This window comes from Pezoporus occidentalis, unplaced genomic scaffold (assembly GCF_034315485.1).
Source record: "Pezoporus occidentalis ecotype Australia unplaced genomic scaffold, CSIRO_AGI_Poc_V1 ctg129, whole genome shotgun sequence".
Lineage (NCBI taxonomy): Eukaryota > Metazoa > Chordata > Aves > Psittaciformes > Psittacidae > Pezoporus > Pezoporus occidentalis.
In genome coordinates, this window is record NW_026913092.1 from 4360084 (window position 1) to 4386606 (window position 26523).

The window sequence follows — 26523 nt, forward strand, 5'->3', positions numbered from 1 at the left end:
GAACGTGTTAAAACTCATGCAAATTCTCTACCCTGTGTAGAGACAACTGCCACAATTTTTGTTTCATCTTTATGGAGGATCTTATATTGATTAAAAAAGCCTCTGAAAGCAGCTGCAGAGGGTTGCATTTCCATTTCTCTGGGGAAACACTCTTCATACTGAATGTAGCTGCTTAGCCCAGTAGGGATTGCAGCAAAATCAAAGGGAGTGAGACCTCTTCTCTGGGATTAACTCCTGCCTTTAGAGGTGGGTGATTTGGGACCTTTTTAATTAAACTCTGAGTACTCATACCCAGCCTGATACTTGGCTTGCAGAATGCTCCTCGATTAGCAAACTTGACAAAATGCTTAAAAAAAGAAATATACAGGAGAGGGACCATAGCAGAGAAAGAAGACAGGTAAGAGCATGTCTGCTAGCAGTTACCTCTAGCAACAGCATTCAGTGATAATACTGAAATGCACAAAAGTTAGAAGGGAGCTAATGTAAAACTGACATAACTTCTGACATCAGTAAAAAAAATCAAAAGCCTGCAAGATTTGTAGTGTTTCACTCTTATCTATCCCCTTATTAATACAAATGCAGGAAGAAGGTTTGTGACTACATCATAGTCCCTATCAGGAGCTTTCAAAGCGATGTTTACAACCCTCAGAATTTTTAAAACTCTACTTTCATTAATATGAAAAATGCATTTCCCCCTTTTTGCAGACACACTAAGTTCAAACATTCAGATCCTATTACAATGATTCTCTCTTTTTGCTAACCCTGAGATTACCATAGTCAGGTAACACTGCTAATATTTAAACAGAAGAGTCAAAAGTTAAAACAGCAGAAGTCTGTAGTTTTTTTTCAGGTGCAACTGAGATTAAAATATAATTTCAGTTGAGATTAACATCAGTTCTTGGATTAGTACATGTTCTTTTTTTGTGACAAGATACCCTTATCATTATTTCAGTTATAAATTCTGTTTGTAGACAAGAATATAAAACAGCACTGAGGACAGAAATAGCGAACAATTGCTTTTCATAACAATTTACTCAGTGAAAAACATTTCCTAGGAAGCTATTGCATAATTAGATTGAATAACAAAAATAGGCAGATATTTTAATGCACAAGCCATAAGGGAATAAATAATATTATACAACAAATGTTGGGCTATTATCTTGTCCTTGCTAGATTTTTATATTGACATATTTTAACGGAGAATTTTCTATTAAAGTACACTCTTATTAGAAATATTAAGTGAAGCACTCCTTGTTTTCAGGAAATAGGGCTGGAAATCTTGGGGTTTGTCATGAAATTAGAACAGTTTTTGGAAACTTAATATATTACCAAAAATGTAAGCACTCTTTAAGAGTACTATAAATTGTTGAAGTGTTTTCATTAACACAATATTTTGATAAATAGGTACATCTAGAAATATGCAGAAATTCTTAAATTCCGAAGTAGGGAAGGTGGCAACATTTTTATGAAACTGTATGTTGGTTAGGTAGAGGTGAGAAGGATCAAATACAGAAAATAAACAGAACCATCTTCAGGAGGATTAATCACAAAAGGAAAAAACAAATCCATACGCCTAGCTAATCCCTGGATTCACATCCATGAGCTCTTTGTTTGTAATATACATGAAATGAAAATGGCAGCTTCAGAATACATCAATACTGAATATATCAGTGTTTATCTTGGCACACTGTACAGAAGTTGGATTGACCCCTCTTCAATGAAATCTGTTTGTTTGGTTGTTCTCTACTCATTTGAAATGACCATGAGGGCGAAAAATGTCAATCGCGCATCCTAAAACTTCAGGAAAAAAGAGCTACCCACACACATCCTTGGGAGGATGCCAGACCCAATCTGAGACACCATGGCAACACTAGCTTAGAGTATGTCTCAGACTTCTGTAAATAGTGAAGGTAAAAGAAAAGGAATCCGAGAAAAATGGGGCTGTGGTGCTGTTTTCCAAATGTTATGCTAGTGCTTGCTGTTTAAGGCGTGATTCAGGAAGAAATTCTGGGAGATCATGCTATTTTAGGGATATTTTCTCAAAATTAAGTCAGTGACAGGTAGATAAACAGGATCAGTGAAGGGGGAGAGAAAAGGAAGAAAGTGAAAGTTTAAAATTTCTCAAAATCTGTATTAAGGGGAAAACCAACACATACTACCAAAGCACTGCTTCTCAGTGTAATTTCAAGTATTACTGGTATGAAAACAATGTTGGATAACAACAGCCAGGCTAGGGAAAAGAATAAATCATGTCAAGAAAACAATCAGTATACTAAGAAAGCAGCAGAGAGTATTATAAAGTTCAAGGGAAGAAGAAGAGTGGATCAGATTGGCCTTTCGAGTTGATGTAGCTTTGGGTGAATAACTGTGTGTGTTTGGAGTGGTATACGTCACAGGCTTTGAGGCATTTCCAGGTTATCTGTAGTTTTCCACAGCAATTCAATGTGGCATTCAGCAATAACCCTTTGAGGCAAAACTATCACTATATGCCAGTTAAATTATCACAGGTCAGTAAACAACAGAAAACTGACTACCAGTTTTCTATTCTTAAGGTAAAGAAAACATCATTCTCTATCTATCCATTATTTTCTTAGACATAAGAAACATATCTTGCAATTGTAATTTGTTAAATTTTACCTCTATAAGAGTACACAACATCATCAGGGTCAATAAATAAGCAGTATGCCACATACTTCTACTTTACCTGAGAAAGGACCTTTCTCCAGAAGAGGAGGAAAACATGCATCCAAGAAAACGGCAAGTACAGGCTATCTACCACTCTGATGATCCGTAACTCCTTGGAAAAGAGAAAAATAGAAAAATAGAAGCTCTTTTTGTTTTTTTTGTGTGTGTGTGTGTTTGTTTTGTTTTGTGTTGTTTTGTTTTTTGCTTTATTTTTGTTTTCATTTAAGTGATAAGAGGTAGCGGGAAAATGACTGCAAGCTCTACTAAGCAGTCAGTTGTTGCATGGAATTAATTTGGAAATTACATTAAGGGGAAGCTGAAAGCATCAGAGTAGCTGTTTGGAGACATGCACAACTACAGAAGAGGGCTTTGTTTTCCAGATACAGTTTTATTTCCCTGATCTATTTATGCTCTTAGAAGATGGTGTTTTGTTCTTGAAGCTCTAGAGTGTCAAAGGTAAAAATAATGCCATAAAGGAGTAGTGCTTCAAGAGAATTTTTAGAAGCTTGGTTTTTCCTTCACCTGTATCTTTTTTTATTTGTGTGAACTCACTGTGAACTTTCAGTTGTTACCAGTACATTCCCATAATTGCCCTAAGGAGAAATCAGCTTTAGGAAAACAGACCTAGAAAGCAGAAGCCCATGTCTGACAAGTGCACTGGTAGGTCTTTAATGAATTTTCAGGAGTCTAGGAAGAACTCTGAATTGAAACCTCAGAGAGTAATTTAGTTTCTGCTGCCCTTTCCTTACTTTCCCACTGTTTTACTGAAAAGCATCGGTTCCATTCCCATTCATCCTTTATATATTTTGCTTGAAAAATGTTCTATTGCCTAGATTTCTTGCAAATAGATGAAGAGCATGGGTTATACTGGTTTATCAGTACAGTTGATTGGTGGTAGCTGAAACAAATACAAAACAGAGAAAAGACAGAGGAGCTAATCCAAATATGGTACAAGCGCAGTTTTGTTATAGATCTTTTTTATTTCTTTACCACAGAAGAACTTAAATCTTCTCCCACTCTTTTAGTATTGTCTATGTTAACATTTTGCTTGTACTATGAATTAGTACACAATGAAATGATTATTCATTAAACATTAATTAAAAAAAAATCCATTGAATTATGCTTGTAATAAGGCACCAACAGTATCAGAGCAAAGACTATCTAAGTTTCCAATAATAACAAATTACTGAATTTGGAAAATAGAATTATAAGTAGAAAAAGACTATCCAGTGAAAGTCAGAGTAATAGCTCACAGGTCAACACCACATGAGCATGAATAAGGCTATTGAAGTCAATATGCTCAGCCAGAAGCATCCAAGTAGATATCAGCCTCACGTTTCTGCGTCATTTTCTTCACTGTATTACTGAACTAGCACTGAAGAATTTAGTAGCGTAAGACAGACTTCTTTTCCAGTCACAGAAATGTGATCCATGGTAGAACAGTGTAATGTACAATGCACTGTACAATGAAGAAGTGGGAAACAACATTTTTCCCAGAGCTTGTCTCATTTCCCACAGTTTTTTCCTTCTTTTCCAAGGGGAGCATAGTTTTAACAACAATACAAAATGTAAGAGAGACCACCATTAGGAGCAGAGCTATGCATAGTGGGGTTTTGTTAACCTTCCAAAATGTTTTCTTTAAACATTAACTTGGCTCCTTCCTTCATGGTACTGAAGTTAAAATGAGAACATACATGTCTTCTCTGTTGCAGGTCCTCTGGAGGCCTCTGAAATCTATATGTTCTTGGAGCTGCCTGTTCAACACCTAGGTTTATAAAAATTGTGACCATTACTTCAATATAAGGGAATGTTATGTTACTGATTTGGCAGGCTTCTTCATTAGATTTTTGTCTAGAGTTTAATCTACATCACTTGAAGTCTGAGACAACTTGGAGCTGGAGGAGGGGTTCGGAAGAGCCCTGCAAAGCCAGAGCCCTTTTCTAGCCTTTTTTTTTTTTTCTGATGCCGATGAGCACCCTGAAAAAAAAAACGATATTTTCACCTCAGTGAGGTTCAGAACATGCTTTTGTGGGGTGAGGCAATAAGCAGTTGCTTTCATAAGCCCCTGAGCTTCGACCATCATGTGTTTAAGAGTGACAGAATATCAGCATTCTCCAGTGCTGTTTCCAGAGTTAAATCTCCAGGAGTCAAATAGAACAAGCCTTTGTCCAAGCAACCATTCTTTAACTTGAAGTTTTTGTTAATAATGAAAGGTAGTTCATTTTCTCTCTTTTTCATACATACACAACCATGTTTTGTTAAATAAAAACAACATCTGGGTTTTGGGAAAAAACACAGGTGATATTAATTGTAAAATTCATTATTGAACATGGGCTACATCCTGTACCTATTTAATACACTTCGGGAGAGCAGCACTGTCAGTGAGGGTGTTGGTTTCTGGGCATACTCCCAAGAGGTGTTAGGGTAGATAGGGTCTGCTCTAGCTTGTATCTGTAATGGAGCATCTATTCCTTTACAACAAGTGGATCTGTCAGAGCACAGCTTATCTTTCTACTGTCAAGAAGCAAGAATTATTTGCAGGTAATTATGCTAGAAATTATTTTGACTTTCACACTGAATTTGCTGTTTTCACACCAAAAATAAAACAAACCTCTTTTTCTCTCGCACCTTTCTGCCTTTGCTTGTGCCATCACAGAATTAATGTAGTAGCATTACAAAAGGCAGAAACAAGGAACTGTACATAAATGCCTAACTCATGACCTAGTAAACATCCTAACTCATTAAAACTTAATGCATATTCATTACCTCAAACATGTTGAAGAACTAAATTACTTGTTTTTTAAAGGATATTATGATAATTTTTATACCTTTCCACCTGCCTGATACTCTCCTTGAACAGTTAAGTCTTTCAGGCCTGAGGCAGCTCAGGATCAAAATGTGTGCGTGGGGAAATGTCAAATATAATAATTCCAACCTTTTATGTTCTACTCTCTGCTAAGGTCTTAAGAAGATTTACATGAAGCCTACAAGTTCTTCCCAGTTCAGGTCTTTGGCAGCATACTTCAATTTTAAAGCTGCTCGGTTTTTTTTTGGTTTATCAGCTGGGCTGGGAGGTGGGAAATAGTGACTCACTTCTTAAACTTCTGCTCTGCCCTTTTCTGTCAGAATTATATCTAGCTCCACAGACTTCTTTAGAGTCATCTGCTTCATTTTTTGACAAACCTTAGCCTTGCATTCTTTCTGACTAATCCCCTGTCTTTCTTTCTTTACGTATCCTTAATGCTCTTAGGAACCCTTCTCGACCTCACAAATCTCACTAAGAAGCAGAAGTAACCCATAGTGAGGACCCTGTTTTCATATTCATCCTTATCACCAAAGGTGCCAAACTTTCAAGTTAGCATTGCACTGATAGCGATTAAGAGTCTTTGAGTAGAATTTTCATTTGTTTAAAAAAATATTTTAATAAAAATGTGATTGAGAACATTGAGAAACAGCCATAAAAGGGTAATGTTTTGAAGCACTGCTTTTCACTTTTCAATGCCTCCAATGTAAAATTTCACTAGTTTATTCCAAACTAGTTTATACTGGAAAGGTCATTGTTTATCAGTCAAGTTTTGGGTCATGGTTTGTTGGTGGTTGTGTTGTTTTTTTTTTTTACATATTGCCTTTCCTTCACTGGCCTGTATTTTTTGTTCTGCTCAGCTTACAAGCTGCCAGTATATCAAACTTCCAACTGGATGTCATAAGCATCTAATGGGAGAAGTAAGGTAACCTCACATGGAAACTTGTGCTGCCACATAATGAACCTTACTGTTGATACTACACTGTATTCTAGTTTTTGGGCATTAACACCTTCATGTCCAGATGCAAGAGATACTTTCTGGATTCAAAAAGCACTTCAAGAGATTGATGTTAAAGGAGTCACAGAGGGTGCTTTCCCCTTAGCTTTACTGGGTATATCTCTTCCATGCCTTTTGGCACAAAAACTCTGTGAAGTTCGGTGATGTTGCTGTTTCCCTGATGGACTTTCATGCAAAGCACTTTTTAAAAAACAGCACCAGGTTTTCATTTGTTGCTGTTTTAAACCTGAACCTTCTGTCTGACTTATTGTGCAGTATGGCCTGAGAAAGAATGGCAGTGCCTCAGCAAGGATGCAAGACTTTTCATACTGACTTGGATGATAGAGAGAGTGTGCCTAAACACTTTCACAAAGGCTAGAAACTGAACTGGTCCTGTAGCTAGGACAGATATAGAAAACTGTATAATAAAATATTGTTTTGCAATGTAAGTCATTAGCTAATAACTACTTCCATAGGTACATGCCAGAAGCCAAAAACTTTTTCTCTTTCAGGCCAGTTCCTCTACAGAGTGATGCTGTGGGTTTCAGCATTCAGTCTCAGAAGTCAGTGAATTCAGGTATCAAAAAAAGGTTTTAATTTTAAAACTAATTACTGCTTTAAAAAGAAAAACTTTCATAGGACTCAAAAAACCCCTGGTTCCCAGTCAGGACCCAAAATATTTGATATTCTGGATTGAGTTATGTGTCATAAATGTTTGCTGTGATGCTTCAGTATCGTGTTTACCTCTTGTATCTTAAAGGAGTTGTGATCCAAAAATTTTCCTGTTTTCCTTGGTTGACATTCTCTATAGTCTACTAGATTCTGTTCACTTACAGCTACTTTTTTGCACATTATCCTCAGGTTAAGTGCCGAGTTTTTTTCTTGCAGAATATCTTGCAGTTCAATAGTTTTTCAGTTCCTGAAAAACAATTGCTTAATGGTCTGTTAACTGAGAGGGATTTTCTATCTGTCAACATGCTAGACTTATTGGGATAGTGTGTTGACAAGGTACTTTTGAAGTAATGTGTGCTCTCAGGTTTTTTTCATTTGCCTTCTCAGCAGTATTTGTACTTGTTCGCATTTGATTCTCCCTAAAAACTCTTTCCAAAGAAAAGTGATATCTGACAAAGCATTTCCATGTTTAAAGAGGTCAGGAAACTTGAGATGAGTGCAGATGTGACAGCCACCATATTGCAAGATACTGGGAATGGAGCCAGGATACTTGCAGGTTATAAGCAACAATTTCTGCAGCTTTTACTAAAGTGTGAATTTGCATATGCAGGACTGTTGCAGAATTATATCCCTTGTGAACTGGGCACAGAGAAGAGTACATAACACTGCCATTTCATGAGATTGAAAGTCTCAGCCCATGTGTTTGATAATCTATTGCTAGCTCAGGATACTGAATGAAGGTACCATAAGATATGCAGTCTATCAGCCTGTTGGGCAGCATGAGCAGGCTACAAGAAGCTCTAAATTTTTTTGCCTCCAAGTGCCTAGCAATTTAGAAAAAGAAATCATATTTCTTTGTTTAATAAAATATGTGCATACCTGGATAAGCATATATATTTTCCCCTTTCCTCATTAAAAAAAAAGAAAATTGTTCTATCATTCAAGGGACATCAGTATGCTTCTTTCTCCTCCTGCAAAAAGCTTGCTTCTCTCTTCCAGAATACTGCTTCCTCGGTTTTGCTTTTCCCCCTTTTCTTTTTTTTTTTTTTTAGGAGCAGTTCATTGAGTCGTATGATTTTCCTGTACCATGCCATGCTCCTGGTCACTCGCCTTAGAGCCACCAGGTAATACAACAGCATTCTTATTAAGATAAATAAGTAGCAGTAGGACTTTTTGCTGGTCCTTTGAGCACAAACATTAGTGCCCAGTTATTGTTAGTTGCCTGAAAGCTGTATGATAAAACCTATGCCACTAAAAATTAAAAACTTATTCTAAAGTGCCAGCAGAATACTACCAAACCAATATGCTTTTAGTAGCCTGGTAACCTCAAAAGAAAATAAAAATAATTATTTTTGCAAGTTTGTCAGACCAAAACCTTGTATCAGCATATCTATAATACACATCAGTACACAACTTTCAAAGCCATAGGATGCTCACAGGCCCAGATGGGTAGTTGCCTATCTCATTTGCATTTAACTTATCTATCTCATTTGTTTGGAAAAATGAAAGATATGCGCCAACTCCAAATGTGACTGAGCAGAAATAGGTACCCTACACACATCGCCTGGGACCTGAGCAGTTATGTTGTAGAGAGAGGAAAATCAAGTAAACTAGATGACTGGAGGTGGTAGTGCTTTACAGGTTTCACATGCAAGATTATTTTACATTCTGCAAAGTAAACATACTATGCTTCATTATACACTATGTCACTATTAAATATCTGGGTATATCTATAACACTATAAATTATTTCATGTGCTTAATACATAGTTAAAGCATCTTGCAATTTTATTCTGCTTTAAATATACCAACACAGAACTCAGAAACCTAGAGTATTCAAACTGTGTGTGATACACTGGGGAGCAGAAATCCACGCATGTGACGGCAGAATGGGAGAGGTAAATTATAGAATCAGCAGCTGTTGCAGTTTTTGAAGTTTGTATTTGGTCAACATCAATGTAGCAGATGATTGATAACAGCCTGTCATGTACTATTAGCAACATCTTTCACCTTTGCCTCCAGAACTATATCTCCTTAGCAACAGAAAATCCATGGAGAAAGACTGTTTGTACCACTTTCTGGAAAATTGATGTCTGTCACCTGTTTGTCCATGTTAAAGACCTTGGAGAAAAGACTGTGTGTCTTTCCTGATATTTTGTGTTGCAACAAGGTGGTAACAGGTGGAATGCTGAAACATTAACAAACTTGGATGCAATGCCTTGAAATGTCTTCGGTGCTGAGGAAAGGATTTTGAGATCTGCCAGAACAGATGATTTATTATTATATATATAAAATCTATAATTATATAATATAAAAAAATTATTATTATATAATATGTATTATATATAATTATATAATATATTATAATCATAATACATATAATAATATATTATTATATAATATATAAAAGAATTATTTTAATTTGGATAGGTTCATCCTCACCAAATGGGAACTCCCAATAAGGATTTTTTTTTTTTAAGTAAAAAAAAAAGAAGTAGGGAAAACATGAGCCTCCAGACCAGGCTAACAAGAATTCACTTTCCAAACACCAGGAATGAGCAGTAGGACTGTTCAGTAGAACCTAACATGGCAGTAACTCCCCCAAATACAGCTGAAAAATAAGAGAAGTGCTATCTCTCTCTCTCTGCAGTAACAGTCACAGACAGCTTATCATTGACACTGATCAGCCCGGGAAAGCATAGTACAGCATTACCCACCTTTCTCTGTATGGAAGAGTAGAAGTCTACCATGGCAGGATGCTTTCTTAATCTCTACTTGGTACGCTCACATTCCTACTCTGTGTTTTACAAATGAAAGAAAGAATCTAGTCCTGATCAGAATTCATCCTCAGATCCTGGGGTTTTGCTAAATATTTGTATGGTCCTTTTAGTATTTGGAATGGTGGCCAGTCGTTGACATCACCTTATAGACATGAGAGCTTTCCATCTAGCTTCAGCAGGAGGGAATCAGTGTTGTATCACCAATGAGCTATATTTTAAGGTCTGCTCTAAGCAAATTTCCTAACAAGGAATTCCATCTAGCTGTATCTTGGTATAATCAAACACGTATCCTATGCAATGTTTTCATCTAAGCACCTGTCTTTTCCTGGAGAGGACAGGGAATGTCTTTATGAGTGTTTCTTCAGCCCATGAATACTTTGTCATTCCAACTGCAGCCTGAGTTGGCACTAAATAACACTGGTGGTGAGTGCATTGCCTTTGATAATGTTTTGGGAGAGGAGCATTTTTCAGGTGCAATCTCTAAGATCTCTCTAGAAATGTGTGTTTAGACTTAATGAGTAAATTAAAGTATCTCAAAAGGCAGCACAGTTCCTAGATGCAGGGAGTTGGCCCTCTCATTACAATTTGGTTGAAAATAGCATCTAATGCAAAGTAATTAATTTACAGATTCATGTTGCTGAACTACCTGACAGCTTTCTCCATTTTTTTCTGAAATGGTTTGACTTAGAGGGACAAATGCCATTTGATAAAGTGGCAAACAGTTATTTGTAGGTAGCAGTTTCTACAGAAACATTACCTCCTTCCTCTGATTTTCTTTGCATGCTTAGGAAAAAGAAGTGTTAATCAAAGGTCTGGCACAGAAATCATCTGTCATGCAGACATGCCTGATAACTCAGTGCAAAAAAAAACTGTGGAGGCAATCAATTGTAGTTTGGTAACAGAATTCTGAGAATATGAGATTAATCACTATAGCTTCATCGACAGCAAAGCAGTTTTTGGACTTGCTCTGGTTTCTCCACTGCTTATGCTCATCTCTAACATTAAATACTAAAATTTAGATCTTCGGTTTATAAAGAAAGATTTATTAATTTAAGAAAACATACAACATTCAAGGCAGAAACTACAAGTAGTGATTCACCTCTTTATCTAGCCTTCTTAATTTTAAAAGGGAATTAATTTTTTCATCTTCAGAAGGAAAAATGAAAGTTAATTTACTACATGAATAAATTTAGGAGGTTTAAACTTTGTGGCAAGCTAATCTAGTCTTTTCTCAACAGAAAAACCTTGTCTACAGGGCTATGCTTAAAAGCATAGGATTGATATTATATGCTTTTTGTCAGGATAGGAATACAGCCTTTTTTTAGCAACTACCATGATAATGTCCAGCAGTTGACAGACTAGTGGACAAAACTATAAACCTGACTACTTGGCTGAACTAGATGATCACTGGCTTTGATTACTTCTACCTAAATAAAAGAAGAGCTAAAAGCCCCCTGTTGTTGCTTTGATGATGGGTGGATCAACAGAAAGCCATTGTTTAACTGGAGTTCTTGAAAATATTTTTTATCCATGTAATTTAAGGGATTTTCCAGGAGCCTGTTAAAACCCACCAGGGCAGGCCTTTAGCTTCATTGCAACTAAGCATCAGCCAGGCGGGGACAGAACCAGAAACAGCAGTGAGAAAGATATGAAGATGGCGAGAAAACCGCACTCTGCCTGAGAAAGGAAATGGTAAGAAGATATTTTTATTGAAGTTGAGAGCATCATTTGCTGAGGAAAAAGAAACTGCTGGGTTTGCTGCTTCTTCCTCCTTTCTTTCTAATTTCTAGAGTGAGGTAGTGAAAAGTGATTGGATTTATGTTTCTTGTAACAGATACAGGGACCATATCAAAGAAAAAACTGCACAAGAACTGAATTTTGTCTAATGACTTGTGCCAGAAGAGGTAGAGCTAAATATATATGCACAGCATGCACATTTGCTATAGCTCAGGCAGATGGCCACAAGGTACCATCTAGAGTAATGACATGCTGTTTCCCTTCTCCTAATTAATTTTGAGGAGACAGGTTTGCATTCAGCATCAAAATCCTTCCACAGCCCTCTTTTGTTTCTGTTTGTTTTTGACAAATCATAGAAAGTTTGCAGTTCCTGTGAAAGGAAAAATCCAAAGAACTGTGTTTAACAGACATAAAATGGATTTTTCAGCAACACTGCACCAATGGTTCCATAACACAGTGATGCTGCAGTGCGCATAGGTGTCACGTTTTCTAGGGCTTTCATGTCTCTAGCTGTCTTTGAGCTTTAATGAATGGATACAGAGCAGGGAACCTGAGAAACAAGTAATTTGGGAGCATGTGAGTTTCAGACCTAGACCAAGGAGAAAATGAAGAAGTTTTATTACCATCGCTGTGGAAATATACTGCTCCTTAGTGACAGCTGAATTCAGGAGATGCTTGAGCACCAGAACAGCTTCCAAGACTGCTCATGGGTGGGAATGGGTTTCACTGAAGGGTACTTTCCCCATTTAAGAACAACCAGCAGATGAAAATTGCCTGCAGAAAATCATGTTAAGGCAGAGGAGAGTCTCACACTTGATTTAGAAGCTGGTCGGCTTCCTTCATCTCACTTCTGCTTAGATTTCAATTTGGAAGTCCAAAGGCCAAATGGACACTAAGTCTATCTAACATTAAGGTTCAAAGTGAAGTCTGCCCAGGGTATCTTCTAACATTTAGCCACCAAATGCTCACTGAGCTGTTTCAAAGCAGTGTACAATTTGTCCCTATGTCAAGCAATTTTTAGTACTGAACAAACACTTTTTCTTACATTTCTTACATTTTGGGCTTGGCTCCTGCATACAGAATCCACACATTGATTTAAGCTTACAGCCCAAACTACCAATATATGAAAATGCATTTGCTTTCATTGTCTTTATTTATTTATGAAATGGCATTTGAAATCTCCTTATTTCTTTTCTATTCCTTTCCTAAAGACACATTTATTTGATGGCAGACTAGTGGATGCAAAACCAGCTCCAACAAATATGACTGTTAGCTGCAGTTGATGTAATTATTTCTTAATAAATACATGTTTGGCCACCTATTCTTCAGTTCTCTAATATATTCTTTTCTTCAAACTCTACCTGCCTCACCTTCCTGCTTGGAATACACTCTGTCCCATGTCCCCCCCCGTCCCTTCCCCCCCCCCCCTTTTATTTTTTAAAAAACACTCTTTTCTGAGAACAGGCTAGGTGCTCTTTTTCTTAAAAATGCTAACATATATTTTGCAAAATTCAGCAAAATGCACATCACTAAGGCTTATCAGGCAGCCCAGGTCATGTAAAGACATACATACAGAACTTTTCACACAAAGCAACATAAGAGCTTGCTTGTAAACTCTTTTGAAAAGCAAATCTGTTTCTGTACTCCTTTCTTGATAGCTTTTGGTTTTTGTTTGAAAATCAGACTGCTTGCTAAGTAAATTTTTTTTTGAGTAATGTAGCCAATAGTTTCATACAGTTTTATTCAATCTGTAAATTTTTTAAGAAGAGGTACCTTCTTTTGAATTACTAAAAATTCTGTTTAATTTCAGCTTTACCACTGGGTGGTGCTCTCAACATACGGTTCCCCATCCAGAAAATGTACTAATCTGCTCCTTAGTTAACCGCAAGCAAAAGCTGTTTCTCATGAATGCCAGCTAAGACGTTATAAAGGAAAGGAAATGAAAACTGCATTCCCCACCCAATGGCAGCAAATTGTGGTGGGGAGAGAAGGTTTCATTGGATCAAGCTGCCAGTCATTCTATTAAAAAGTGTATTTTGATGATAAATTTTCCCACTCCCCATCCTTCAAAAATGCATATACTAGAGTCATCATAGAATGATGTGAGTTGGAAAGGACCTTAAAGATCATCTAGTTCCACCATAGGCAGGGACACTTTCCACTAGACCAGGTTGCTCAAAACCTCATCCAAACTGACCTTGAACACTTGCAGGGATGGGGCATCCACAGCTTCTCTGGCAACCTGTGCCAGTGCCTCACCACCCTCACAGTAAAGAATTTCTTCCTAATATTTAACCTAAATCTGCTCTTCTTTCAATTTAAAGCCATTTCTCCTTGTAGTATCCCTACACGTGCTTGCAAGTCCATCTCCTGCTTTCTTGTAGGCCTCTTTAAGTACTGGACGGCTACTGCAAGGTGTCCCTGAAATCTTCTCTAGGCTGAGCAAGCCCAGCTCTCTCAACCCATCTTCACTGGAGAGGTCTCCACTTGGACATCAAGCTGTTGACCACAAATCTTTGAGTGTGACCATCCAGCATTATCCTTATCCATCTGTCAAATCCATGCCTCTCCAGTTTAGAGACAGGGATGTCATGTGGACAGTATCAAATGCTTTGCACAAATCCAGGTAGATGACATCAGTTGTTCTTGTTTTATCCCCTGATGCCAAAACTCCATTATAGAAGGCCACCAAAATTGTCAGACATAATTTTCTCCTAATAGAGCTATGTTGGCTGTCACCAATCACTTCCCTATTTTCCATGTACATTAGTATAGTTTTAGCATAGCTTGGCATATATTTCTATTTAGAAAACAGGAGGTGTTCAAGAACATTGTCTTCATTGAAAGCCTTCTTAGGTGCATCAAGGGCAGCTAGCCACCAGTGCTGCACCTTGTATTCCCCAGTGCTGTCTTCAGCATACCAACTTGTAAGCTCCTGCAACCTGTAGAACTGAGCAACCTTCTGCTCTGATACTATGGCGTTTTGTTTTTTTGGGGTGTTGTGGTTTAAACCCAGCCACGCAGACCCTCTCTCACCACCCTTCCCTCTTCTTGCCCTCCCTCTGCTCCTGGAGGGACAGGGAGGAGAATGGAAAGACTGTAACACCTATGGGTTAAGAATAGTGCAGTAATTAAGGTATAACACAAATCACTACTGCTACCACCAATAATAATAATGATAAAGGAAATAACAAGGGAAGAGAATACAACACCTCACCACCCTCCGACCAATAACTCGCCCCACCCCTCCCGACTGAGCACTGACTGATACCTCGTCCAACCCCTCAGTGCCTAGCCCTTCCAGGTAACTCTCAGTTACATCCTGGGTATGGCATGCTGTGGTATGGAATACCTCTTTGGCTAGTTTAGGCCAGGTGTCTTGTCTCTGCTTCCTTCCGGCTTTCCCTCCTCCCTGGCAGAGCATGAGGCTCACAAAGTCCTTGGTCAGTCTAAACATCAGTGTTATCAGCACTGTTCCCAGGCTGAAAGCCAAAAACACAGTGCTGCACCAGCTACTAAGAAGGAGAAGAAATGACTGCTGCTGCTGAACCCAGGACATTGGGTTACCTATTTTTTTGAGGGAGTGGAACATCAAAACTGGCAAAAGGACTTCCCCTTTTAAAAATCACAGGGGCCTGTCTTGTATGAAAAGCAGATTCAGCATGATAATTGAAATTCTGCTATGCAAAGGATTCTAACTTCTTCACATTTGTTTTTGCCCAGTTCCAAGAAAGACTCACAGCTTTGAACCTGTCTGAAGAACCTGCCCACAGCTTTTTAAAACCCAAAACAAAATCATTTTAGGTTAATTGAACCATTTCTATTTCAGGAAACCAAAATGTACATTGAGTCTTAACAGACACTCTGTAAGCCGGATTGAAAGAAAAGGTCACTTTAACCAAAATGCTTTTATTATTAGTGCCTTTAAGAGTGTTGTGGTTTAAATCCAGCTGCGCAGTCTCTCTCTCACTCCCCCTTCCTCCCACCCCCTCTCCGGAGGGATGGCGAAGAGAATCAAAAGAATGAAACTCCCACTGGTTGAGATAAGAACAGTCCAGTAGCTAAGGTATAACACAAAACCACTACTGCTACCACCAATAGTAATAATGATAAGGGAAATAACAAGAGAAGAGAATACAACCGCTCACCACTGGCCGACCAATACCCAGCCTGACTGAGCAGTGAACTAGCCCTTCTGAGTAACTGCACCCATTTTATATAGTGGGCATGACGTGCTGTGGTATGGAATACCTCTTTGGTTAGTTTGGGTCAGGTGTTCTGTCTCTGCTTCCTCCTGGCTTCCCTTCTTCCCTGGCAGAGCATGAGACTCAGAAAGTCCTTGGTCAGACTAAGCATTTGAGCACTAACTAAAAACATCGGTGTTATCAGTGCTGTTCCCAGGCTGAAAGTCAAAAACACAGCACTGCACCAGTTAGTTACTAAGAAGGAGCAAAATGACTGCTACTGCTGAACCCAGGACAAAGAGCAAGCCAAAACACGAGGTTACAACAGTACTGAAAAAAATACAGAACTTGTCATAGAAAAATAGATTCACTATACACTATTAATATTTTTGTCAGCTGACAAAGTACAAAATATTAAGAAGTAACTTTTAGTATACTTTTTGGTCAAAAGTCTTTATTCTTTTAAGGTATCATTTTATATTTATGCTGACAAGACTCTATTCTGAATTACTCTTTAGATGGTGCCAGATACGTAACTGCAGCATAGACACCATTCAGTGTTGGTTTTGAGAGGGATATATTAGGGATGGCAAGCTCCAGCCTAGCTCCTCACTTCATTTCTCTTATTTATTGTGAAGTCCTGCGCATCTGTAACCATACAAAAGCACCATTCAAAATCAATATTTCTTACAGCTTTAAAATGCCTTCTTCAGTGGTGAACTTACATTTTGCACCTCAGAGATAGTAACACACATTGTAGAATACTTCTGAGACCCAGGATATCTATTTACATGTGTAAAACATCTGCCTTGAATGAATACAGTTAATGATAACTCTTTGTTGACATTAACTAACAAATTACATGTAACTGAAGTTTTTAAACAAGCTTTTATTTACATTTAATAATTGGAATGTGACAGCTTTCTTTTTGTCCAATGTCTTTATCACAAGTTTTTGTTTTTTGAGATATCGCATCAAGGAGATATTTAAAAGTTGCCATTTAATTTCAGCTTGACAACATAATGGCATTCAAGAACATCTCTCAGGGCTGCTGAACAAATAGAGACAATATTTGATATAATATCTATGCTTGAGGGTGCATAATGAACATGACAGCTTCATGCCCTGAAAATTAATCACTTGCAACACAATACATAAACTGCAAGGTAGAATCGTGTTTTCTTTTGGGCTATTTTCCCAAAGCAGGCATAAAACAATAATATGGAATATAGTGTATTAAAGTGTTTATTATTATATTTAAGTGTTTATTATTATTATTATAAAGTGATTATTATGATTATTGAATTTTAGGTTTACTTTAAATAATACAATATTTACACTTAGTTTCAGTCTTTTTTTTTTTTTCTTTTCCTGTTGACATGACTTAATATAGCAGACCTGATTATGGTAGAAAATAATCCCCACCACATTTTCCTTTTTGTTCAGAATATAATTCTCTTTCTAATGATGATTCATTTCCTCATAGCACTTTCAGATAAATTAGGCACATGGGACACAAAATACTCAAAAGTATCAATGAAGTCCTTAAAAATGCAAGCAGAAAATCATACAAAGTTACAGTGGAACACAAGTGATTTACAGTCCTTGTCCTAGCCTTCAAACACTGTGAGTTTCCTTCACAGTGCTTCAGAGAGCCTGCATGTGTGTGCTGGAGGCCACAGGCATGGAGTATGCACATGCTCTGAGTCCTCTCTGGGCTCAGACAGTACTGCCCAAGTTGTCTCTATGGTCATGAATCAGAATGTGTCTGACAGAGACAAGTAATTTCAACTGTCACCGATTTCTCACACCAAGCCACTAACATCTGACTAGTAGCCATCTTTTCATTTTATTTTCTGACTCTCCTTATCAGTGTCATCCCACCTGGTGTGAAGTTTTCACCCACTCCATATCTGAAGTTTCTCTCTCCAAGGCTCAGTCTGAAGACCTCTGCATTTCCTGTCTGATAACTTCCCATTCCCCTCTGATAAAAGTTACTTAATGCTTGCCTCTTCTTTGTTATCCCTTGATTTTTAAAAGCTTGGGATTGAGGGACCAGCACCCCTTAATAGCCATTCAGTTACATCTAGACACAAAACCTACACACATGCGTATTCTTTCTTAATGCTTGGCTCTAACAATTGCTCCTCACAAAAAATATTTTCCGGAATAGAGGGCTGGGGAGAAGAAAAATAATTATCTGCTGAACAACTCTGAAGTCAATCAGCAGGAAATAAAGGCAACAAACAAGAATTAGTATCCTTCCTAGGGAAGAAAAAGAGACCACAAACAATCTGAGTAAGTTCCTCTGTTATTTATTTCCTGTCCACTAGACCATACCAACAAATTCTGTTCAATGGCTAAAGGTGCATTCATTTACTGGGAAAGCTATTGCCACTAGGATGGGCAGAAACATAGATTGTCTGACAACTGCACGTGTTCTCATAACAGGTGCAGCAGAGAGAACTAAATGAATTGAATAGAAAATAATAAGATAATTAAAGTGCTATCCACATTTACAAAAACAACACCCCCAGTATAAATGTGCACATTGGGCCTTGCTGACAATGCCAGTGATGTCTTTTGAATCCCTATTTCACACAGCACACCGTGATTTGTTCCACAATGCAGCCTTGCTAAGTCTAGTGCACACATCGGGAATACAACCTCCCCTTCTGTTCTGCAGTTTGCCTGATCTGTTCTCTGTCACCTCCACATGTGTATTCAGTGTGTTTTACATGAGGCTTTGACATGTAGAGGTGGTTGTCATGTATCCCAAGGCACAAGGACTACTGACACCTCTGCTCTTTAAGCAGAAACTTATACTGTGTAATCACTCTGCCAAGTCTTTTAAAATAGGACACTGTAAGGACCATTTTCCTTGTAATCAACTCACTTTTACCTCAGTCAACTTTGCAAACTGTTACTTAGTTATTTGACTTACTGAATCCCCAATACGTACTGTTTTATTTGAGTGGAAGCTTTATAGACTGTCATAATTATTATGGTCTCAGTATAACTGTGCACCCAATTAGTCACTGAGAATCTATCTACATAAATTTTTGAAGAGGTATTTCCAGCAGGCTTTAAGGAAAAGGCAGCATCCTTCAGTTTTTAGTCTGAAGAGGCTGATTGCCAACGTATCCTTACCTCAGATAAAAGCCAGTAATGAGTTCTCCCATTTACATATTTGTACCGGGCTTTGTTAACTACAAGATTCAGGATTTCACTCTCAGTACTAAACAGTGAGACTCTTCACATTGAAAAATGTTCACAAAGAGGCAGGAGGAGAGAGAGTTTTCCTCTTTCACTGTAATGGGGAGTCAAACGCAAGACAGAGTCTAACAGGGAAATACGGATATTACTAAAACAAAACTACAACTTTTTTTCTTTTTATATAATTAAGAAATATGATAACTTTATATCCTCCATGAGAAAAATAAATGCATTTCAAGGCAAAAAAAAAGTCTATGAAAGCTCCACCATGGAGTGGAATTCTACAATAAATGCCAAAAGATGAAGTCAATACCTTGCGTCACTAACAAGCAAGTTGGCTAAAAGAGAGAGGGACATTTCCAATTATTTAAATTCTCAATGAAAGTAGATAATGAAATGTAACTTTTATAAACATTGGTAACTGTTGTCTGTTTTGTACGTTGCAAATAAATTACGCCACTTTCATTTTACCTGGCTTGAAATAAAAGATTTTGATGTAACTGTGCAACAATAGGATACTCACTATCCAGAACATCAATAAACCAGCCACTGGGATGCCTTAGTAATCTGGTTCCTCATCACATTCTCCAGACTATTCAAAAGTCACGTAACCAATTCCTTTAGAAGTTACACAGGACAGGGCTAGACATCATTTTGGAAGTGTCAGGAGGAGAAGAAGGAGGAGAGAGGCCTTCCAGTTGCAGGTGGTAACTAAGAAGACCCTACAGCATGCAGCAAGATACTAGGGAGCTTGTTGGAAACAACCTGTCTGGGAGAGCATGTCCAGCAAGTCTCTCCAGTCTTTTCTTTCATCGTCATGCCAAGAACAGCACACAGAGTGAAAAGGAGACCACGATGTCATTTGATGAGAATTTACAAAAAAAGAACATGAAGAACAGCTGCCAAAACATTGTGTGTGGACGACACTAAGGAATTTGTGATGTTCTTGTGGCAGAAAGGACAGGAAGCAATATAATAAAGAAGCAAGAGCAAAAATTCTACTTGACTTTACCAGCAAAAACCGTTTTTAATTGTGACTGCTGCAGACTAGGACTGTAAACTGAGCTACTCTCTATACCTGTAGCATATATACTGATATACTAAAAGGACTCTTGTGGTCTTATTAGCAGATAGCAGCTTAAAAAGAGGTATTTTGTCTTCAAATTACAGCCACTGACTGACTGGAAAGAGAAGCTGGAAAAACAGAATAGATGCAACCTGCAGTGTTTGGGTGATTAAGTGCCCTCACAGAACTGAGATAAAAACTGCTGAATTCTCATGTTTTTTGTTTTTTGACCCTTATGAAACAGCCACACTGTGGTGAGACAGCTTCATATCTTCTCAAAGCAACTATCAGATTAGCTTTATTTGCTCAAGAGAATATATTTACATGCCAGTATAGAACATTTGACAACAGCTGAACTAACACACACAACAAAGTTTGGAAGCTGAAGGGCAAATAATTCACGAGCAAAGACGCATGGAAAAAAAATTACTTTGTTGTTGTTGTTACCAAATAATGACAGCTGGTCATGACAACACTGTGTATGAAATTGGAGATCTTTCTCTACTAATTCAATTTTTTGTGTGCAGTTCTTTCTAATGAGAATGTTGGGGGAACACAATCAAAATAAACATAATCTCCTTTTGCTGCAAAAAGGAGAACATTAAGTTCCAAACGATTTCCAATGTCAGCTCACAGAAAGCTGATAGTTCTATCATGATACTAAAAAAAAAAGTTACAAATAAACCAAAATTCATGCAAGTCTATGAAGTACAGCCAGTAAAAATAGTTTTCTTCTGCGAATTTCTGCATCAGCAAAAGTAAAACCCATACTTAATCTAACAAAAGGTAGCAGGTGTATGGCATAAAGCTTTTTTAAAACTAGCCTTCAGATACTGGCAAGGACCTTTTTGGTCTTGCCAAAGTACAACTGGCTGTGCATTTTGTGCAGCTTGAGAGAAATGAGAGAAAGCTTTACCAGCACTTTGAAGTATCAAACAGTCCCTGTGGAGACAGTGTTCTCACAGGAGAATGGATAATTGGTACATAAACTCTGAATAATCCTGAAAGATACAGCAAGGCCATGAGAGGCCCGAGGAAGCTTAAGAAAGCAAGATAAGAAGAAGCTGGAATTCACTGAGTTATGAGAACTATGGACTGTTGGCAAGCTTTCGAGGTCAAGTTCTCACACCTGTGCTTAACCAATTATATGTTAGTCACTAAGGGTCTTCAAGACATGTATCCAATCATAATATGCCAAATCACTGTAACTGCATGTAAGAAATAGTATATAAGGAGTTAAGGCTTTGTAATAAATTTGGCAATCGCTTGATCACATTGGTCGTCTCTGCGTTGTCCATGACTCCCGCGTCAACAAGTGGTGCCCGAACAGGGACCCTCCGATCGGTAACTCGACGAAGACGAGTTTGAAGGTCCAACATAAAGGAGGGGACGGAGAGCCGGCCGAAATTCAGCGCTGCCCCAGCGCTGGGAAGTCAGACGTCTGCAAAACTTTGGGAATCTCGCCCTGATCAGGTGATCGGCCGGGGAGGAGATGGGGCACTTGCTATCCAAAGAGGAACAGGCGGTGGTGAAGCTCCTCCAACACGTTCTCTCTAAGAAAGGACTGCAATATTATAGTGCTGCCTTACAGAGGCTGTTAAAGTGGTCCTGTGATCGCGAGGTTAGTAAAGGGACCAAGGGTGCACAGAAACACTACACTTTGGAGACTGGTGTTTGAGACGTTGAAAGAGATGAAATTGGAAAGGGTGGCGGTAGCTTCTGTATTTGCCGCCACAGCTCCAGAAGGGGCTGTCTCCCCTCACCCCCATCACAGTGCTGCGGCTATGACTTTTGCACCTCTTGTGGTACCTGGAACGGTGCTGAAAAAAATCAATACCCTGAGCCGATGAATGCAAGAGCCAGGTCCGCAGATGGGCACATACCGAACGAGAGACACCTGACAAGAAAGACATAGCTGCAAACAACGGAGACCCTGAGCTCTACCCAGGATCAGACCCCAAGTCCCCTGAACCTGAGCCAGATTTATATGCTCTGCTTCCAGACGCTGACTCTTCATCTCCCAGGTCGGTCTGCTCAGCTCATCAGCAGCTACTCACTGGCCTTGGAGACGCTCAGCTGCAACAATTGATGAAAAAGCTTGAAGCCCTCGAGACTTGGATCGACCCATCTCTGTCAGTGCCACCACCTTATCCTCCGCACAACCCCTTCCTTAAAGAAGGCAAACAGGGGGAGGGGGTGGGAGAGGTATCGGGGGGCACAAATCCTGCACACTGTTGGCACAGGTTAATCAAAGATGCGATTATTACAGGTGAATTTTCTGCAATGGGCCTCTCTGCATATCCTGTGTTTAATACACAGCAGAGGTTAAAGAGTGGGAAGCTTTTGATCTCAAAATAGTTAAGGAGGCCTGACAAGTGGTGACCACATACGGGTTAAAATCCTCTTATACTCAAGCTGTATATGTTATGAATTTTTGCAATTGGCAGGAGACTTTAATGACCCTCCTGCTATAATACATGGTCAGGCATTAGGTTCAGGTTATATGACTAAAATTCCGGGTATTCTGGTCCAGTACAGGATTTGGAAACCGGCATTTGGAAAGGTCCTGTGGAAGTAAAACTAACAGGTTGAGGTTATATGTGTGTAAATTACAGATTCCGGTTTGCGGTGGGTGCCAGCTCGATGGGTGAAACCCTGGAAAGAGTCAGCATCACCCCAGGACACCCCCTTGTCAGTGATTGAATGAATTGAAATTTGAGCGTAGGACATCCATTTTATGGATGTTTTCAGTCCTTCTTAAAGTGAAGGGAGCAACCTTTTTTTTACGTTAAAGTAAACAAACAAACAAAAAAACAAACAAAACAAAACAAAAAAAAAACCCACCACCCACCCCCAAGCCCCCCTCCCCCAAACCTCCAGGGAAGCGAGATCAGCGCGGGATACAGACGTATTGTGTGATTTTCTGGTGGTGGGAAGGTCTCTCTTATGCTCTTATCAGGGGTATTGGGCATACTGTGACAGACCGTGGACTTGGGACCCCATATACAACTCATTTGATACAGTTTCTCTGTGATACTCATGTACTAGAAGTTGGTAAATATAAGTATGTCCAGGTTTCTATCAACCCTTGGAGACCTCTGTAGATACTGCTGGCCACTTCTTTCAACATAGGCTGGCCACCTGTGTCGGAATGAGTGTGCATTTTGGTCACTATAAAAGCCCAAGCCTCATGCTCTGTGGGGGAGGCAGAGCCTCTGCGGGGATGCCTGCTAAGGATGAGCCTGCCACCTCACACTGCAATGATGCTTCTCGGAGCTGGTTTGCTGTTAGTCTCCACAGAGTCCTTGTGCCACGTTCTGTACGTGGGACTGTGTAGTGGGAGTAACGATTGTCTGGATTTTGTGCTTCAAATATTGTAGTTGTGTGGAGTGTGCTTGTGGGATCCCATACGTGTGTGTGTGTGTGTGTGTTGAGAGCAGATGGTGTTCTGTGTATTTTTTGTTGTTGGGTTCATGTAAAAGTTTTTAACAGGTAACAGTTGAACATTTCGGGCAAGAAAGGGTTAATGCAAAAGTGCGGTTGCCGGCAGGTATTCATGGTTGCTGCTGAAGAAGGCAGGTATTCATGGTTGCTGCTGAAGAAGGCAGGTATTCATGGTTGCTGCTGAAGCAGGCAGGCTTTTATAGCTGCTGCCGAGCAGGCCGGCGTTTGTAGCTGCGCAAAGCAGGGTGAGCGACTTTTGGAAAAAAAAACAAAACAAAAAACAAGCTGCCCTCCAAGTCAGCTCCCGGTGCTCCACCAGTGGAACGGCCAGGAAGGACGCCAGAGCCGAGGAGTGAAGGAAAAAGAAAACAAAACAACAACAAAATAATAAAAAAAAACAACAGAACAAAACAAAAAAACCAAACAAACCCAACTTCTCAACTTCTATTGCGGTATTGAGGCAGTTTGTAGAGACACCACAGACAAAGCCTAAAGAGCACCCGCAACACAGTGGGTGCATGGTAGGAGCCTTGCTTAGTATGTTTAAGGTAACCTGGGGGTGAATCCAAGACCTGGAGGAATAGATAGATCGGTTGAAATAAGAACTGCTAACTGAAAAAGCGAGAGGGGTAGTGCAACCACAAGCTTTATGGGCCGTCACCTAAGCAGCATCAGGGTGGCAGGAAAAAAAAAAAAGAAGAAAAGAGGCAATGATGCAGCAAACTCCTTGACTGTTAACAGTGTGCAGTTTAACCTGTCTGCTTCTCAAGAACTGATAACCTGGGGGAGGAGGTATATTTGTGTCCTCCTGCCTACAGGTCCATGGCGACTGCCTGCAAAGTTTGTCAAGCCTTGCCATGAGCTGGACAGACGAATGGATAAACCTGATGCCTCAGCTACAGGAGCTGACAGTGAATACCCCAAACAGAATGAGATAGAGGAAGAGAAAAACGAATGATTGCAAAACATCACTTGGGGGCAACTGAAAAGTAACATCCTGAATACGTGTGCTTGTAAAGTAGCTATTATTAGAGGTTGTGATTTTGTGCATAAAACCACCTGTATTTACTAGCCAGTTGCTAATGAGGAACTACACCTTGTATTGTATAGATTTGTCACTTGTAAAAGAGATGTTAGAGTATGGAAATTTGCAGTAGCTGCTAGAAAATGCTAAGGCAAAAGCTGGAAATATTCTAATACAATGGCAGTGTTATAAAGCAGGTGATGGAACAAATTAAGAGGGTGGGAGAATTCCACTGGTAAGACATTTCTTTGGCTAGTTCTTCACTGCCATCAGCACCTTCAACATGCTGCTGCACCCTGTAATAGTTACTCTGCTAATGTAAATTTGCGTGTGCCTTGCTGTAGTAGTGACTTGTTACTGGATGAAGCAGGTGAAACTCTGCATTGACAACAAGGTGCAAGGACTGAGGCTGGCAAAATGCCTGCTGCCACAGTCAAGGGCAAGACTGGGTTTGCCTCTGTGTTTGCCGCCAAGAAGAAACTTTAGCGCTGCTGTTGGCTGCAACCCGGCAGGCGTGGAGTGGTGGGGACACATGCCATGCCAGACCTTGATATGAAGGATGTCCTCCCCTGTTATCAGAGAGCCATACAGCAGAAAAAAGGGGCAGGCCAGGCAGCCTGTAGTTGGCATATGTTGGAGATATAATCCAGCCCAATCCCCTGCTCAAGTAGGGTCACCCAAAACATATATAAAACAAAAAAGGGGAAATGTGGAGACAGTGTTCTCACAGGAGAATGGATAATTGGTACATAAACTCTGAATAATCCTGAAAGATACAGCAAGGCCATGAGAGGCCCGAGGAAGTTTAAGCAAGCAAGATAAGAAGAAGCTGGAATTCACTGAGTTATGAGAACTGTGGACTGTTGGCAAGTTTTCGAGGTCAAGTTCTCACACCTGTGCTTAACCAATTATATGTTAGTCACTAAGGGTCTTCAAGACATGTATCCAATCATAATATGCCAAATCACTGTAACTGCATATAAGAAATAGTATATAAGGAGTTAAGGCTTTGTAGTAAATTTGGCAATTGCTTGATCACATTGATCGTCTCTGCGTTGTCTGTGACTCCCGTGTCAACAAGTACCAAGTATCACAGTATCACACAGTATCACAGTATGCTAGAGATTGGAAGGGACCTCGAAAGATCATCTAGTCCAATCCCACTGCTGGAGCAGGAACACCTAGATAATGTTACACAGGAATGTGTCCAGGCGGGTTTTGAATGTCTCCAGGGAAGGAGACTCCACAACCTCCCTGGGCAGCCTGTTCCAGTGTTCCGTCACCCTCACTGAGAAGAAGTTTCTTCTCAAGTTTAAGTGGAACCTCTTGTGTTCCAGTTTGCACCCATTACCCCTTGTCCTATCATTGTTTGCCACTGAGTAGAGCCTGGCTCCATCCTCGTGACACTCCCCCTTTATATATTTAGAGACACTTATAAGGTCACCCCTCAGTCTCCTCTTCTCCAAACTATAGAGACCCAGATCCCTCAGTCTTTCCTCATAAGGGAGATGCTCCTCTCCCTTAATCATCTTTGTTGCCCTGCGCTGGACTCTCTCCAGCAGCTCCCTGTCCTTCTTGAACTGAGGGGCCCAGAACTGGACACAATATTCCAGATGGGGTCTCACCAGGGCAGAGTAGAGGGGAAGGAGGACCTCTCTCGACCTACTAACCACCCCCCTTCTAATACACCCCAGGATGCCATTGGCCTTCTTAGCCACAAGGGCACAGTGTTGGCTCATGGTCATCCTGTCGTCCACTAGGACCCCCAGGTCCCTCTCCCCTACACTGCTCTCTAACAGGTCGCTTCCCAACCTATACTGGAACCTGGGGTTGTTCCTGCCCAGATGCAGGACTCTACACTTTCCCTTGTTATATTTCATCAAGTTACTCCCTGCCCAACTCTCCAGCCTGTCCAG

At 39.6% G+C, this 26523-nt stretch overlaps 1 long non-coding RNA gene across 1 annotated transcript; it reads left to right on the forward strand.

Annotated features, from left to right (window-relative positions):
• Positions 1-497: 497 nt before the first annotated feature.
• Positions 498-23852, forward strand: LOC134158279 (uncharacterized). Its single transcript, XR_009962693.1, has 3 exons — positions 498-509; positions 23272-23698; positions 23787-23852. It is a non-coding gene; the product is annotated as an uncharacterized LOC134158279 (long non-coding RNA).
• Positions 23853-26523: the final 2671 nt, after the last annotated feature.